The sequence below is a fragment of the Ambystoma mexicanum genome, chromosome 1q (genome assembly GCF_040938575.1).
Source record: "Ambystoma mexicanum isolate Mex_15411 chromosome 1q, UKY_AmexF1_1, whole genome shotgun sequence".
Lineage (NCBI taxonomy): Eukaryota > Metazoa > Chordata > Amphibia > Caudata > Ambystomatidae > Ambystoma > Ambystoma mexicanum.
Genome location: NC_090922.1, coordinates 917,250,559 through 917,268,409, shown reverse-complemented (window position 1 = coordinate 917,268,409; position 17,851 = coordinate 917,250,559).

Below are 17,851 nucleotides of genomic sequence, written 5' to 3'. Positions count from 1 at the left end.
GGCCATGCACCCAAGACTCTAGGGCCAGGCCGCAGCCACCGCAGCATATCACACCCATATATCTTGTTGCAGATTTTCGAAGCAGTTACATATCTGTTGGGGAATTCTAACTGTCTATTTTTTGTTATAATTTAGTGGTATTGATTTATCTGTTTGGTTGTTGCAAAATCTTGGGCAGTTAGATACCTGTTGGTGTATTCTGTCTATTTTTGTTATAATTTAGTGGTATTGATTTATTTATTTGGTTGTTGAAAAATCTTGGGGCACTTAGATACCTGTTGGTGTATTCTAACTGTTTTTTTCTTGTTATAATTTAGTGGTATTCATTTATCTGTTTGGTTGTTATAGAATCTTGGGGCAGTAGGATACCTGTTGGCGTAATCTAACAGTTTATAGTTTTCTAATTGAAGTTTTGTTAATGTTTAAGTATAGATTAGTTATTAAATGTTGTTTTTAAGAAGATTAAAAAAGCATTTTTAAGATTTGCTGGTAATCTCTGCTTTAGAGTAACATCCACCTTTTTGTTGCAAATTTCTGAAGCAGTTAGATACCTGTTGGCGTATTTTAACTGTAATTATTATTTTTTTTAATTTAGTGATATTCATTTATCTGTTTGGTTGTTGTAGGCCATGCACCTAAGACTCTAGGGCCTGGCCGCAACCACCACAGCATATCACACCCATAGATCTTGTCGCAGATTTTTTGTTATAATTTAGTGGTATTGATTTATCTGTTTGGTTGTGTCACAACCCTCACCCAAAACCCCCTCTGGCAAACCCATTGGCCAGGTGGAGTCAGGACTCGGGCCTCTAGAGCCTGGCATCCTCTTCAAAAGCCCTCATGGGGCTTATACACCATGAAAAACAATGTGCTTGGGAACTACTTTATTGTATTGTCAGCCAACATGGAGACATTCATATAGCTTGGTTCCTAAGAACCAAGCTATGCGGTCTAGTGTTTTGGGTGTGGTAGCCTAGGGACTACTTTACCTGGACTATTTTATTGGGGCTATTTAAACCACACCCGAGCAAGTCTACACACTTCACGTTACTTTGCAGCTTGAAAGGTGACGCTCACCATGTCCAGCTATTCCCTCGAACCTTGGAGAAGCAGAACCTGCAAGGAGACAAAAGGATCATCATTAGCAGCAGCATTTTACCTGCAGTCTTCATCTTTAAACACTTGCAGCTACTGAGAACAGCTTCCTCGAATCTGCACGCTTCCTGGACAGAACGACATGAAAGAGGAAGATAGAGGCAACATTAAAGAAAGCAGTAGAGACATTTACAAATTACGAGGAAGGAAAACACAGGTTAGCAAAGGCAAGACTTTGCAGCGCTGCGCATAGTGCTTACTTACCACATCATAGCGCTCTTAATGCGCCATCAGTTACCAGCGGGGCTCAACGAAGCCAGTTTGCCACGCTGAAGCTGTGCATACCCAAGGGAGAAAAAAGAGACATTTTAAACAAAGAAAGGCATTCAGGATAGCAACAAAACTAAAGAACAGCAATAAGACCTACCTGAACAATATCAAACGGGCCGGCGTCAGTGAAGTAACTGGACCGCACTCGCCCGTGAAAGACAACGCGAAGAAACACAGGTTCGATCCCTGGGTTCGCGCTTAGAAACCTCTAGGTATTAAGCGCGTTATAAATAACCTATCATATCATATCATAACGCGCCCCTGCAAAGAAGGCAGGACGGAGAGCACGCCTAATTTGACCACAAGATGAGGAGAGGGCGCCAGAGGGACTGAAATCATGCGGGGGTGGAGGGAGGATATTCACCCCAGTCGGTCAGTCTTGAACACAGTCCTCCTGTATTTTCTGGCAGAACCTTCCCCGCAGACCACATCAGGGCAAAGCTGAGAAGCATACCTATCACCAAAAATCACAAGACTCTGACCCCTGCTATTGCTGCACAAGTCAGAAGCTCAAAAAAACTCAGAGGACAACCTGCGCCCATACCTGAACACCCCCAAACTAGCACCCCCTTTCGCTAATGACCCCAATATTCTGGCAGACATCTACAAAGATGTTGTCACTAAAGCTATCAATGAAATAGCACCACTCGAATGGAAAAAAGAAAAGAAATCACTACACACCAACTCCTGGTTCACTGAAGAACTGCACTCAATGCGATCCCACAAAAGAGCAGCTCTAAAAAAACTGGCAATCCAACCCATGCAACAGCACCAAAAATGAGTTCAACTTAATCTCCAAGCAATCCAAAATAGCTATCACTGCTGCTAAAGCCAACGCATTCAACGCACAAATCTCTAATGCCAAATCGCACACTAATGAGATTTTCGCCATCTTCAACGAGCTCATCTCCCCCCCCCAATGCTCCAGATGAAATAATCAAAGATGAAGCGTGGTGTGCCAGCATTCAAACGGCCATGCTACACAAAATTGACCTTCTCCAAAAGAAAATCAAAGACCATTGCAAAGCACTACCTCAACAGACAGGTACCAAGCTTTCTAATGCCTCACACTTCTCGTCCAAGCCCACCATACCTGACTTCTCTTTAAGGGACGTTACTGAAACAGAAGTTAGCAATCTACTAAAAAATCTCAAACCCTCCCCCTGCAAAGGCGATATCTGCCCACCAAAACTCGTCAAAGACTGCGCAGATTGCTTTGCGCCGCTCTTCACGGCTTTCATCAATGCATCTTTTAAAACAGGCAAAATCCCTGCTAGCCTCAAAGAGGCACGGGTCCTGCCCCTCCTAAAAAAACCTACCCTCGACCCCCTACAACCCAACAACTACAGACCAATAACCACAGTGCCATTCCTCCTAAAACTACTGGACAAAGCCGCACATTGCCAAATCCAGCACTTTCTGGAAATCCACTCCATCCTTGGAACGAGGCAATCGGGCTTCCGGAAAGGACACAGAACAGAAACAGCCCTGGTGGACCTAACGAATCAGATCACCCAAATCATGGAGAAGGGCAAGCTAGCTCTCTTGCTCCTTTTAGATCTCTCGGCCGCTTTTGATCTAGTTGATCACAAGACCCTCATCTCACACCTCACACACTCAGCCAACTTTTCTAAAGAATCAGCTCTATGGGTGACATCCTTCCTAGAAGGAAGAGCCATGAAAGTCTTCTCGGACATCACCAACGCCACTCCCACGACAATCTACTGCAGAATCCCTCAAGGCTCTTGCACTGCACCCACACTCTACAGTTCACTAAACCTCTTGTTGACAAATTCGACTCCTACGGCATCACATAAACGAACTACGCGGACGACACACAAGTACTTCTACCCCTCTCAGGCTCATAACACGACGACGCAAAGGCACTCCACTCGATCTACGCCATCATCCAGGCCTGGATGGCAGTAAATGGCCTCTGCCTAAATGGAGACAAGACGGAAATCATGATATTGGGTCAACAGAGCACCCTAGACAAACTGGACGTACTGTACGCTAACTTCTCCATTGACAACTCCATCATCCCCGTCTCCAGAGCGGTAAAGACACTGGGAGTATACATAGACTCCTCACTATCTATGAACAGACAAGTCAGCGCTATCACCTCATCATCTGCCCATACCACTAAACTCAAACGCCATCAAGCCTTACCTCTCCAAACCCAACTGCCTCTCAATTGCCAGAGCAACCATTGGAGCCAAAGTGGACTATGGCAATGCCCTCCTAGCGGGCACATCAGCAAAAAACCTAAACAAACTCCAAGTCACACAGAACAATGCGCTCCAGGCCGCTTTCAGCATCCCAAGAAGAGAGCATATCTCCCACCCAGACATTCAGCCCAATGGCTCCCGGTTAAAGAACGGATCACACTCAAAATCCTCACCCTCACTCACAAATGCCTCTCTCTCTCCGCCCCGTCCTATTTATCAGAGACCATCTCCAAACCCTCCTCTGCCCGTCCCACTAGGACGCAATACACCAACCTAATCTGCATCCCACACATCAAAAAAGCCAAAGCCGGTGGCCTAAGCTTCCCCTACATTGCCGCCAAGACCTGGAACGCTCTTCCTGCAGACATTAGAGCAGAAAACTCGCTCTTGATTTTTCGTAGGAAACTGAAGACCTTTCCTTGCACAATAATGTGACCCCTGCAAATCCATGTAAATATACTGCACCGCTATTTGTACAAATACCATATTTCCCACTGTAAATAATGTATTCCTTGTTAATATTGTATTATTTGTATTGTATTATTCTTAACCAAGATATGTCTGTAACAAGTGCCACGATGCCCCCGGGCTGATGTGCGCTCTACAAATCTGAATAAATAAATAAATACCAGCGAGTAACACGGCTGGGTGGCGTCCCTGTGGATACCAGGTGAGCGAACAGGTTGTTGCAAAATCTTGGGGCAGTTAGATACCTGTTGGCGTATTCTAACCGTCTATTTTTTGTTATAACTTAGTGGTATTCATTTATCTGTTTGGTTGTTATAGAATCTTGGGGCAGTAGGATACCTGTTGGCATATTCTAACAGTTTATAGTTTTCTAATTGAAGTTTTGTTAATGTTTAAGTACAGATTAGTTATTGAATTTTGGTTTTAAGAAGATTAAATAAGCGTTTGTAAGATTTGCTGGTAATCTCTGCTTTAGAGTAATGGTACTATCATTACATTCAAACCATCCACATTTTAATGTATGCAGTGTAGTGAACTGCATTGGTTGCGGCTCCTGCATGGTAGATTATACCTATTGTTGTGAAGGTTTTTTTTTACCAAGTGATACTTCACCATGTGTGACTCCAGTCAGCTTGCAGTGGTTTTTGATACCATCTGCATTGTAATGTAGATGCATTAGTATTAAGTATTTACTATGTGTTTGTATTAGTTAGGTGGAGTGATTATCTGAATTGCAGGTAGTACATAATCTGGCATGGTTTGCATGTTGTACAAGTTGCTGAAATGGAATGGATTCACAATTTGGTATGGATACATACACGAAGCGCTCGTTAGGGATTTCTTCTTGTGTAACATTGTTGCAGAGAGTGCAGGTATGTTTCCACATGTATGAAATCTAGAAGATTTCATTTATAGGTATGTTTTTTGTTTTCCAATTCTTGTGGATCTTCATGTGAATTTATAGTGAATTTCACCATTCCAGCACACCAGTCCAATTTTTGTCTTATTCCGCGAACACTATACGTGTTATCAGGATTGTTTGTTGCGTTTCTTTGAAGGACTAACATTTGCAAACACAATCGGTCTGTACTGTGTAAGTAAATGTTGTCAACAATTGGTGGCATTTGAAATAGAATAATCATTGCTACATTTGCGTAACAATTTACACCAGTTACATTTGAAAATTTGAATGGACCAGGTAGTTCTGTGTCCAAGTCATTTTTTCGGAGTGTATGTTGCCTCTCTGAAGAAGTACCTAAGTTACTTTGACTAATAGGTTCTTCTTTAATTATGGTAAATGATGAAGTATTAGCTTCTTTTACTCTCTTTGGAGGATTTGCAGTCAGATTCTGTTGCATTTCTGTTTGAATTAGTTTTCTTTTACAATGTTTTATTTTTTGTGGAACAGGATATGCTTTTAGATCGGGGTGTATAGTGAAGGTACTCTATTGTATTCTAGAATGCAAGGAATATCAGCGTTGACTTTACTTGCATCAAAGTTGATTAGAAATAGACCATCAAGTGTACGTAAGCGTGATAGTGCTACGTAGCTCATGCCTTCGTTAAAGACTCTGTTACCAACTGTGTTACCAATATCTATCAATGCTTTGTCTAGGGTAAGACCTTGGGATTTATGAATGGTGACTGCATATGCAAGAGTTAGAGAAAATTGTTCTCTGCGTACATACAAGTCTTTGAAGAGAAGGAATCGAGCTGTTGAGCGCCCTATCATTTTTACTTCTGAAAGTTTGTCAAAGAGTATATTGACAAACTGAATGTTGTTGTCACATGGGTATGTTTGAAAGCCAACAACTGTACCCAGTGCCCCATTAACTAGTCCTTGCTCCACATCCAGGTTACATTTAAGCATTACTCTACAGTTTAAGGATCATTTTAATATTTTTTCCAAGCCAGCTGTGTTTCGAGAGGTATTTAGTCTTGTTGTGGCTTGTTGACACATTGGTAGTGTAATACCATGTACGTCCAGTTTGCTGTGGAGCAAATTTCAATTATTGGTAGAATTTCTTTTTTTAAATAGTTTAATTGAATTTGGAACAACTTGCAAGAGCTGGCATTAAGGCCATGCAATTGACATTTTTCTGCGCTAATTGTTCCATAACATCAGTAGGCCATGAGTTATCGCCATAAAGTGCATGGATGTGCAGGTTTTTAATATTGTTTGTGCTTCTTGAGATAGTACACCAACTTTAATACTTTTTAAAATGTTGGCGTAGGTGAGGTCTTTAGATTGGCGCATGTTTTCTGTTAATTCTTTGTATTGGACATGTTGCCAATGGTTGACATTTCCTATGCTGCCAATAGTTTTACGGCAGAGTTTGTGTCCTAAGGTTTTAAAAATAGGTTCACCTTTTCACTGGTGTCAATTGAAGAAGATCTCCGAAAGCAATAAAGTGTTTTCTTCTTGTAATGTGATATGAATCAAAGCCAACATTAGGTTGGAGACCATGCTCACTTCATCGATTAGCAACATTTGCATTTGTTTTAACACTCTGCGTAGTTCCATTGCAGCTTCTTGTTTTGGGGTTCTACTGGAAGGAGTAGTAATCGGTGTAAAGTGACATCGCCTATGTTGTAGGCAGCTAAACCTGTGGGGGCCGTTACAACAGCTGACAGTTTGTTGTTTGTCAATTGTTGAAGGAACTTGCTGATGATTTTGATTAAGAATGTTTTGCCTGAACCAGCTTCACCACTGACGTATAGTAGTATAGGTTTGTAATTTTGGCAGGTACATTCTTTATTTTCATGTTGTACACCATGTGCAATTTCTTTTGTTACTTCTTCAAAAATAGTGTGCTGCTCTTTGTTTAGTTTTGATTGTAGTGCAGTTAAGTGTTCTGTATCTTCTTCATAGTGACACATGGTGTTTTTTACTTCTGTCATAGCTAATTCTGCTTCATTTGCTATTCTTGGCTGTCCCAGTGGTTCTTGGCTTCCTGTTACAGAAGGTTGACTACTGTCGGGAGTGTCCTTATCTAGTTGGGCCTGGAGTTCTTCTTCATGTTGCTGTTCATTTTGCAACATTGTTTTGTACTGCATAAAGTTTACATCGGTGATAGTGCTTTCATTTGCTTTGAAAGCGTCTTCGTAACAGTCATAGTTATCTAGTAACTCTTCTTCTTTTCTCCATGGTTTAAAAAGTTGTAGGAGGGACATGTAACATAGTTCTTCCTGTTAAGGAGTTTTTAATGACAATTTGATATGATTAATTAAACTTGGTTTGGTAAGTTTTACTAAGCTGCCTTCACAATCTGTCACTGTATATCTACCTTTGTTTTTATCAGGTTTTATATTATTTTTGTATGAAAAGTTTTCGGCTATGTGGTATGGAAACATGTTTTCCAAAGTGGTACTTATGTTCGGGTAGTATGTGCCCAGTAAATTGTTTTTCAAACAAAATGTCTTGGCTGTTGGGATCATTTTTGGCTATTGTTTCTATGTCGTCGTATGATTTGAGAACTCTTTTTCTATATTTAGCAGGACCAAGATTTAGCCTTACTATATTTTCAGATTTTCCATACAAAGCAGTACCGGTTAAATGATCTGCAGCTTCGTAAGCACCACATTCTCTATGAGAGACCATTTTTATGCCTAAGCTGTACAATTTCTGAGATATTGTTTTGTCTGATGATAGGTCATTCCACAGGTCTTCAAGCTCTGTTTTTTCTGCTTTTGTTAAGTATGCTGTAACATATCGTTCAACTGCAGTGGAATTGTCTGCAATGTACTGCACATCTATGTTTGCATTCCATAGTGGGCAATGATTTCATTGTAATCATTGATATATTGTGATTCTTCTGTTCTTTTTACGTAATATGTGTTCTTTACCTTTAACACTATGTCTAACTGAAGACATGAAGTTGTTTACTTCACCTGTTTCTGTAACTGGTCTAGGGAAACCAAACCGGCAATTGGTGTAGTATTTCCCTTTCTTTTTGTATTTGCAACGACAATATTGGCCACATTTGTGTCTTTGAAATTGTACAATTTTTGCATGAAGGTCACTATTTGTTATTTGTGAAGGGATTTCACAAGTGACATATTTTTGGATGAACTGCAAAACAGTGGCATCACTGTCCTGACCAAATTTAAGAGCATCTTTAATCCATAAAAGCATGTAGTGTTCCTCTGGCTTGATATTCTTTTCTCCAAAAGAAGTGTTGCACTTCTCCGAGGGGAGGAACAGTTTTATTACAAATAAAGTGCAGCATAGCAATGAAACGATGGTGGAAATATCTTGAAACATTAACAGGATCTAGAGCGCAAAGTTCTCCAGGTGTTAGTATTTCTATGTTTGTTTTGTTTTTGTTTGATATGCGTAGAAAATCATGTAAATCTTGTGGGTGGTCCAAGTTTCTGATCATACAACGTACATCTCTGTGACGTCGGAACCAGTATTCTTTTGTACCACGTATGTTTGCAAACAGATTTGTAATACTTGATTGTAAAACCTCATCTTTTTCTTGCACTTTTTGTATTAATTGTGTAGCTGACATTTTTTGAAACTGTGTTCCCAATTTCAATAGGTGTGCAACTCCCTTACATAGAGTTGCTAGTTCACTTTCAAAGAGTAGGTGGAATGTGTATTCCACATTTTGTCTAAATCTGGGATCTTCAGACGGTATTCTGATGCTGTTATTTGAGTGGGTCTTTCATCGTATCTTCCTCCTTTGCCAGTAGGAAATAGTAGAGGAAAAGCACATGCTTCTATACTTTTTTCCCATATGCTCATTAGTGATCCTTTGGTTTGTCGCGTTTTGTACGTTTCTAGTGCATCATCTAGGCTGTCTTTAGAGTGTCCTTAGAGTGCAATGGATGAATTGTATAATGGTCTAAAATATTGGATACTGCAGCTGGATCCTGAAGTTCAAATTGACCAGTTTCTCGTCACTCTTGAATTATTTCAGTTGTTCCCCTTAAGTTTTCTTCAATATTTATTTCTTTGTAGTACTCATTGTTTTTTAGATATTGCAAGGCTTGTCTAACTTTATGTAAATCGACAAGTTGTTGCCAAATTGTTTTGTCTTTTGTTGGTACACCATTTACTAAGATAATTAAAGATTGTTCTATTGGACGTTGCACATTTTCTGTCACATTTAATGGTAAATAAACTACTTTGCCACAAATGCCTTTCTCCAATTCAGAGTAAGGTAATTTTGCTGATTGTGTTTGAAGACATATTATTGCTTGGAATGGGTGTACTGTTTGAATGATGATGCTCTCATATAAATTGAGTTGTTGTAGGGGTTTTGGTAGTGGGAAAAATTCTAAGTTATTTGTCATAGCACATGAAGGAGTTTGGTTGTTGTCAAGTTTTGTAGTGCAGTCTCTGCAAAGTATTAAAGGGTCAGTTATTTCGTATTTGTTTTCTGCTATAAGATAGAGAGCTAATTCAAACCATTTAGAATCTTCATTTTCGTCTATTTTGTATTTTATGTCTATAGTTTTTGTATTAGTTTTATAAAAAGTTCTGCGGCAACACACACACACATGGTTTGGTATTTTAGCGGATGTACTTTTAATTTTTATATTAAATTTTTAGATGTGTGTAGTAGAAGGTTGCCATGTGTACAATTGTTTCTAGTTTGTTGTAAAGGTATTGCATTTTGTAAGTGGCTTTCACTTCCAAAATATTTTTTCTGGATATGGTCAATTTCTTCAAGTAGTTCTTTGGCTGTACCATGTAGAAGATAGTTATTTAATTTGGCTAGTGCTAATGCAGGACTTTTAGCATAGTACAGTTTATAGACTAGATTTCTTATAGTTGGATGATGTGTTGTTATCATTTTGATATGATGGAAGGTGCTTTTGCAAATTGGTCCTGAAATTCAGGCTAATGAATGTCCTTGTAGCCCTGTGTATTTATGCACTGGAAAGGTATCAATATTTTGCAGCAGTTTCATTTTGATTTTGTCTTTGCCTTTCACTCATTGATTGAGGAATTGGCGTACAGATTTGAAAGATTTTTTGGGAATGTTTCACATTGACGTGCATGACCATTTGTATACTGGATGTTTTCGTCCAGTCGAATGGAGAGGTAATTCTGAGTTTTCAGGGGATATTTTTCGTAAGCAGTATTTCTTGTTCCATTATGGTATTAATTTTTTCATAACCTCGTCCACTGCTATGTTTAGCAATTGTATTTGTTTGCGTTTGTTTGTATGCTTCTTCATTAAAATATGGTTCTGTGTTTGTGGTGTGACTCCATTCACCTCCACAGATATTTAAGAAGTTATTTTTGTTGACTCTGTTTATAGAGAAGTCTTTTTTGTAATTTACTAATTAGTTTTGTTAGTGGTTTCAATTTTTTTAACACTAAAATAAATCATTTTCTTTTGAGTTGGATTGCACTGTCTATCAAAGCTTCTAATATTAATTTTGTACGGTAGGTTTTAAGGGTTGTGTATGATTTCTCTCCTGTTTTTATAAGATTTTGAAGGTCTCTGTGGCGGAACATTTTTGCTAAAATATTTTTTTGGTATGTTTACTTGCCATTATATCAAGATTTATAGGAGCAGTTTTAGCAGTACTGGTAGCTGAATTCTTGATAATCGTTTTCTGTTTTGTTTTACATTTCGATAGAGGAGGCAAAGTTTCTGTATTTGAAGCATGTTTTGTTTTGCTAAATGACTGTATTAGCTGTTTTGTTTGAACTTTTTGTACAAATTCTGCTAGAGATGGATGCTTATTTTGGATACTTCTTTTTTCATTTGCTCTATTTCTATGTTGTTTTCTACAGACTTGCTTTTTGGTAGGCATTCTTTGGGGTCTGTTGAAAAAAATACAGAAGGTATGGGTTGGGTTCTGCGATGCATGTGTGCTGTGTGCAAGAGTGTCTGAATATGATGGTAGAGATGTATGTGATGGTGTGTGACTGTGTATTGGGTAGCTACAACTAGTTGGGAAGGCCATTCTTCTATTTGTTGTTACTATACTGGGGTTCAGATGACAGTAGAAAGTAAGGTAGTGGTGAGGAGAAGCACAAATACTAAATCTAATGGTATAGAATTAAAACAGTTCTTTGATCTGCAATAATAACATTATAGAGGCTGAGTTATGCCATTTGTGCGCTGAAAAATGGGGATTTGTGCAGCATTCTGCCTGCAAATCCCTGTTTAACAAATGGGGATTTGTGGGCAGAATGGTACACTAATCTTTTTTTTTTTTTTTTTGGTGCACAAATACCATGAATCAACCGCACAGTGTGTTTGAGTAACAGTAAGAATATTATGGTAGTATTGTACTTACTTTTTTGTGTGGAAAGATTAGGTTTCTTCTGAGTTGTTGTTTGTACTTCAGATTCTGCGGCTTTTCAGGAGAGTGCTCTTCACTGTAATTGTAAAGGAAAGAAGTTAGTAATTTTGTGTGTATATAGTATGTAGTTTCCTTTAACTATGTGCAGCCTTTATATTTTAATTACATCATGTTAGTTGAACATACTATACAAATGAGTAGAATAGAAAGTGTATGAAACACACTAGGTTTCTTAAGGTTGTGTTATTGGATGTTAGGAGACAGAAGAAATAATGATATACTTATTTTTCCATTTTTATAAGGTAAATGGAAGACACTGTATAGAAAAGCATGGAAAGTATGCATTTGTGAAGGTGTGGGTAATAAATCAGAAGGATGTGATTTACAGGTAGTGGTGTTATTGCAGTCGGGAGTTTTTCAATGTTAGTGTCTATCTGTGTGAGTGTATGAAGGTGCATGACCTTATCCTGGCTTTGTGTAATTTTATAATGCACTACCTAGTGTTTTTTCTACAAGTATACTGTTATTTCTGCCATCTTCTAATATTATAATTTCTTAGATAGCTGTGCGTGTAAAGATTTGGTTAGATAGCAGACAGGTTTGGAAGTGACAGTTGATTATAGCAGATGGGAAAAATGACAGTAAGTTCATTTTATAGGTTATACAGATTAAGTGACAATTACTCTGTTTATATGCATTCATAAGAGTTGTACTTGTACTGTGCAGAAAATATGCATACCTGTAGTTTGTATTCATGCATGTGGATATGCATGCAGCTGCAAGTAGAAATCTTGGAGACTTGTACAGTAGTTTTTGTAGTAGGTGCTTTCCAATGATATGAGACTTGTACTCAGAGTAATCTACAGTACATTTGAAATGCTGAACTTTGATGATGCAGAGGTCTTGAATGTGATTGGGGGATGGTTGTGTGACTGTTTAGCTGTATCCAAATGAGGGAATGGCACAGAGAGTGAAGTGGAAATGGTAGAAGGGCTGTCTAGGTTACGATATGTCCACGGACATAACGGGAGTCTGCGGACACTGTGTATTACATACAGGGATTTTGGGGTGGAGAGGCATGCAAATGAGAATGAGCAGATGATCTGATTGGTTAGTAAAGTTTGGTGGGTGTGTTGTGTAAGAAGATAGTTTGTCAGAAGGTCTTTTTCCTCAAGAGAAGAACAGTTATCTATGGCTGTGTGTTTCAGAAAACAGATTGTCTGGATTTTGGGAGACTCATGGATACATTGGTTGGAGGTGCAGGCACAATGCTGTGGAGTAGCTGCAGATCTTGGATTCCCTCATTTGGAAGTGCACTGGCATGGAGTGTGCGGAATGAAGTGGCTAGACTTGCTACCTTGTGCTAGTTTGCAGACAGAGCATCATCCAGACATAATTATAATTAATTGTGGAGGGAACAGTTTGGGACATGTGTCAGGAATTTCATTGCAATTTGCGATGAAAGAAGGACTTGGGAGGGTCATGGATATGTTTTCAAATTCCCAAGTAATTGTTTCTCATATTCCGCAGAGACAAATGTGGCTGCGTTCTTCTTCATTTGGTCCACAAATGGAGAAAGCGAGGCGCGATGTCAATAAGGCTGTTTGTGCCTTTCTAAGAGATGTTGGCATGTCCTATTTTCACAATGAAAATATTATGTTTCATAGCAGAAACATTTTTTGGTAGAGATGGAGTCCATCTTACTTATGCTGGTAATCAGATTTTTCTGAGAAATTCACAAAATGCATTGCGTCCTTTTGTGAAATTACAGCCAGCTTTTTTGCAGTAGGTGTTGATTTATTTAAGTTTTCCAAATACAAAAAATACCACAAAAGGCTCTTTTCAGAGCCACCACTTCCTCCCAGAGAAAAGTGTAATAATTTTGATAGGGCAACACCCCAGCATTTTGATGTTCTCGAACTGTCCGCGGACTTCTAATAAAAAAAAAAGGAGCCCGCTCAATTTATTCCCCACTTCTATTTTTTGACTGTGAAAGGAGGCTCTGAAAAGAACCTTTTTTTAACTTTTGTTGTTTTGTATTTTTTGTTTTTTTTACACACGACACACTAGGAGAGGAGGGGAAAGGAGGGTAAGGAGGGACACAAACCACGGGGATAAGAAAGGGCGGGTGAAGAGAGGAAGATGTAGGGCGGGCCTTACTTAGGTAGTGAGCAGGTCTTCTCGTGCTCTGAGACCAGAGTCTCAAAAGCACTTCGAAGTCTCTCCTCCCTGCAGAGTACTGCATCGCAGTACATACACAAAACTGTGACCCTCGAAAGGTAAGGGTCATCAGCATTGTGAATGGCCAGTGAGGCAGCTGGAGGGATGTGCTCTCTCACAGGAGTGTCTCTTGTGGTGAGAGCAGCGGAAACAGAGGATGAAGTAGAGTAACTCAACCTACTACACTCGTTGCAAGGTACAACCTTACGTACGGCCCTACCGTGTCGCTTCATAGTAGTCGTACCAAAGCTGTACGAACCAAGCCTCCCACGACTCAGTACCATTTTGCACTCGTTGCATGGGACTTTGTTCGCATGCGCCTTGGATACGTTACCATGAATGATAAATAACCGCCACACCCAAGACTCACGGCGAGTGCTGGTAGTAGGAACTTCCACTACCTCATCCTCATCATCCTCTTCATCCTCCTCTACATCCTCATGCCTGTTCCCCTCTTCAGGCCCTTGGGGAGGTGGTGGAGGGGGTGGGTGTGGTGCTGAGGCAGATGTAGCACCAGGTGGAAGTAGAGGAGCCATGGACCCCATCAGGTTTCAGCAAAACCTTGAAGATTGGCAGCCAAAGTACACATTGTTCTGTCAGATAGCCAGAAACACAATGAGGATGTGCTCTGAGGTGTGGCCTTTTAAGGGGTGCTGGTCAGCAGACAGATCGAACACCCTAAAAAGGCTCAAAAAGTTCCAAAAAGTATGTAGAAATTCAAGGTCATTGTCTGGGACATGTGCTATGGTGGATATTTACTATAAAATACTGTGGATTGCATGAAAAGGTACTTTTAAAATGTTCGGCGACCCAGACAGTGTCCGCAATTCAGGACACACACTCAGAGTGTGTGCGGTCACATGATGGTGCCGCGAATATGTCCGCGAAGGTAAAGGGTGTCCGCAGGACACCAAATGCACAGGAACAGTTGTGCGCATGCGCGTGGGTGTTTTACAGACAGTGTTCTGGTCCTGAAACTAATTAAAAGTTCGACACAAGTGAGACGAACAGTTACGGACAGGTGCGATGTTCGGAGAACTTACGGGTGTGGTGCGCATGTGCGTAGATGTACTTCAGGCGGTACGGACAAGTATAGTGTTCTTAGAACACCCCCATTTTGCATATGTGGACATCCCGGAACACGTGTTTGTTCTTAGAACAGTTTCAACTTGCCTGCGAACAGTACGGACAGGTATTGTGTTCTTAGGACACCTCCATTTTTGTTAGATTACGGACATCCCGGACACTGTGTGTGTTCTTAGAACAGTTTCAACTTGCTTGCGAACAGTACGGACAGTTATAGTGTCCTTAGGACACCCCCATTTTCATTTGATTGCGGACATCCCGGACACCGAATGTGTTCTTAGAACAGTTTGGACTTGCTTGCGAACCTTACGGACAGGCATAATGTTCTTAGAACATCTCCATTTTGGTTAATTGCGGACATCCCGGACACCTTGTGTTTCTTAGAACAGTTACAACTTGCCTGCGAACAGTACGGACAGGTATAGTGTCCTTAGGACGCCCCATTTTTGTTTCATTGCAGACATCCCGGACACCGAATGTGTTCTTAGAACAGTTACAACTTGCCTGCGAACAGTACGGACAGGTATAGTGTCCTTATGACGCACCCATTTTCGTTTGATTCCGACCATTCCGGACACCCACGCTGTCTGCAGACACCTCAACTGCTTTTAAAAAAAAAAAATCTAAAACAAGGACTGAATTAGGACACATATAATAATTTTGCTTTAATATATATAGATGTAACATTTATGAAAGCGAAGGGGAAGCAGAAACTGAGACAAACACAGGAGAATTGGGGGTTTCAAGAGGATTGATAGGAGGTGAAGAAGGGATGGAAGTCTCATCAAAACGTTTTTGTTCATGAAAAGGGTTTGGGGATAATTGACTGGGATATGGAGAGGGGGGACAGGTACATGTGGGACAATGGTATCTAATTTTTTCTTTCAAGTGATCCTCCACAAAGTTTTTCAAATTGTTGAAATTTGCCATGAGCATGTCCATTTTTTCTTCCAACCGCTGGAGAGTCTTATCCAATATATCTTTTGGTGTACTATTTTCAACGTTTGTACGGTCTGTACACAAACAAAAGATGTATTTGTTAAGTGTATATAAAGTAATACTTATTAATTGGTTTATATAGAGAAGTGTCTAGCATTAGGTTCACTATCTTCAGATATTTCCTCACGTGGGAAATTCTCCTCAAGCCACTCCAAAGTTCTGGACATTTCTGTGAGAAAAGAAAATTAAATCACTTTTTTTCTATCTAATACAGCAATTTTACAAATATATATTAAAAATGAGTACACTTACTAGCTTCTGGTAAATTGTGTTCTTACTGGTTTGTAGCTCTGCTGTTGCCCCTAGTTGTGCGGTTTCTGTGAGGTAATTATGTTGGAAGCCTATCTTTCTTCTTTTTGTATATTCCATTTTAGTACATATTGTATTTAAATGAATGGTTGAGGTGTTACATATATAGGTTACACTTCTTATTTATTACTACATATAATGTGTATGTGTGCTGGTTTGTGAACTTGTGCAGTGTTCATATGGCATGATATAACAATTTAAGATACCCCCTGACTTTTTGGGTACTGTTGCTGTTGTCCTCGTCTGTCCGCGGACATACAAAGAGTCTGCGGACATCAAATTCAGTAGCAGGGGTCCAGTATGTTCTATGTTACATGTATATAAAGTCAGGGATATTATGGTTAAGTTGCGCTACTAAAAACCTATGAAATTCAGTAAAAAAAAACTTTGCTAAAGGGAAGTTACGGTTCCAAGTAAAACATTTGTGATGTCATCTTTGATGTCCTGGGTGTTAGTCTTAGCAGTGCACAGTTGTGGCGCGAGTTATGGTTGTTTAACTTACCATAACTGGCGAATTTAGGGGGTTTTCGGTTTTACTTGGAACTGTAACATCCCTTTAGCAAAGTTTTTTATTGAATTTCATAGGTTTTTAGTAGCGCAACTTAACCATAATGTCCCTTTAACAACGTTTTTTTTACTGAATATATATATATATATTGACTAAAAAAGGAAGTCCTCTTTTCCAGTGTGTCACAGTTAAAAAAGCAATTGAATTACAGAAGCAGATCTCAGAATAGTGAGACTGGATGAGCCAAGAAGCCAAGATCCTATCAGGATGGGGTGAGCAGACATTGGATACAAATTGTGTGAAAGAACGAAACTCTTGTTCAGAAGGCATAGACAAAAACAAAGAAGACGACTGAGGTCTGTTATAAAATAGTATTTTAAATAAACTAGGGCTCGATTTTGTGGTCTTAAATCACATGGAAGGATGAAGTTGGACAACACGCTGGCCACACCTATGCATGAGGGCAGAGCGTGCCTTCACTCCCCTGAATTATCCAGAGCAAAAGAACACTTCCAAGGACAAGTTCAAAGCCCTAATTGACAACAGGCCACAGAGGTGATGATAGATGAATATGCTAATTGGTGGGAAGCTATGATTGAAGACTAGCTCACCAGAACGTGGAAGTCGAGTCTGCGTGCTGCTAACGTAGGTGGAAAAGTACTGACGGAGGTTGGAGTGCCAACCAATTGTAGTGGGCCGCATGATTAAGGGTCCTTTAGTATGTGTAACCAATGAGACGTTTCGTATTTTGTGACATTCATAGTGACCTGTTTAAGGGGAGGGGTTAGTTTCCCCACCTGATGTTAAGGAACCTATCACTTTTCTGCACTCTTTTAGATGAGTATGGTTCGTATACTTAGATGTTCCCTCCAGTCCTATCACTTTCTTCAATAGGTTTCTGTAGTTTGCCATGGAGGATGAAGTTAGTAATACGTAGGTTGCTGTCATCCATGACATTTTGTGCTATAAAACAATAGTTTTTTTTAAAGATGCATTGAGACATCTTAAGCTGAGACGTCCCTTAATGTCCGTTGTACTCCCCATTTTAGATAATTTATATTAAAACAGTTATCCTTTTGCCAACTAACTGAGTTGTTTAGATTATTGATGTTTAAATAATTTCTACATCCCCATTTATCTCAAGGGCATTTCTACCTCATCTTAAAGGGTTGGAAGCCTCCAATTCAGTAATTTTGTAAGATGTCCAATTATGCTGTAAAGTTTTAAGCTATTATGTGTTTTACATGGTTCTGACAGCAGTTTATCTATTTTGTTATGGTTCAATATTGACTTAGCCAATAGAGAACAAAAAAACTGCCATAACAACGTCTTTATT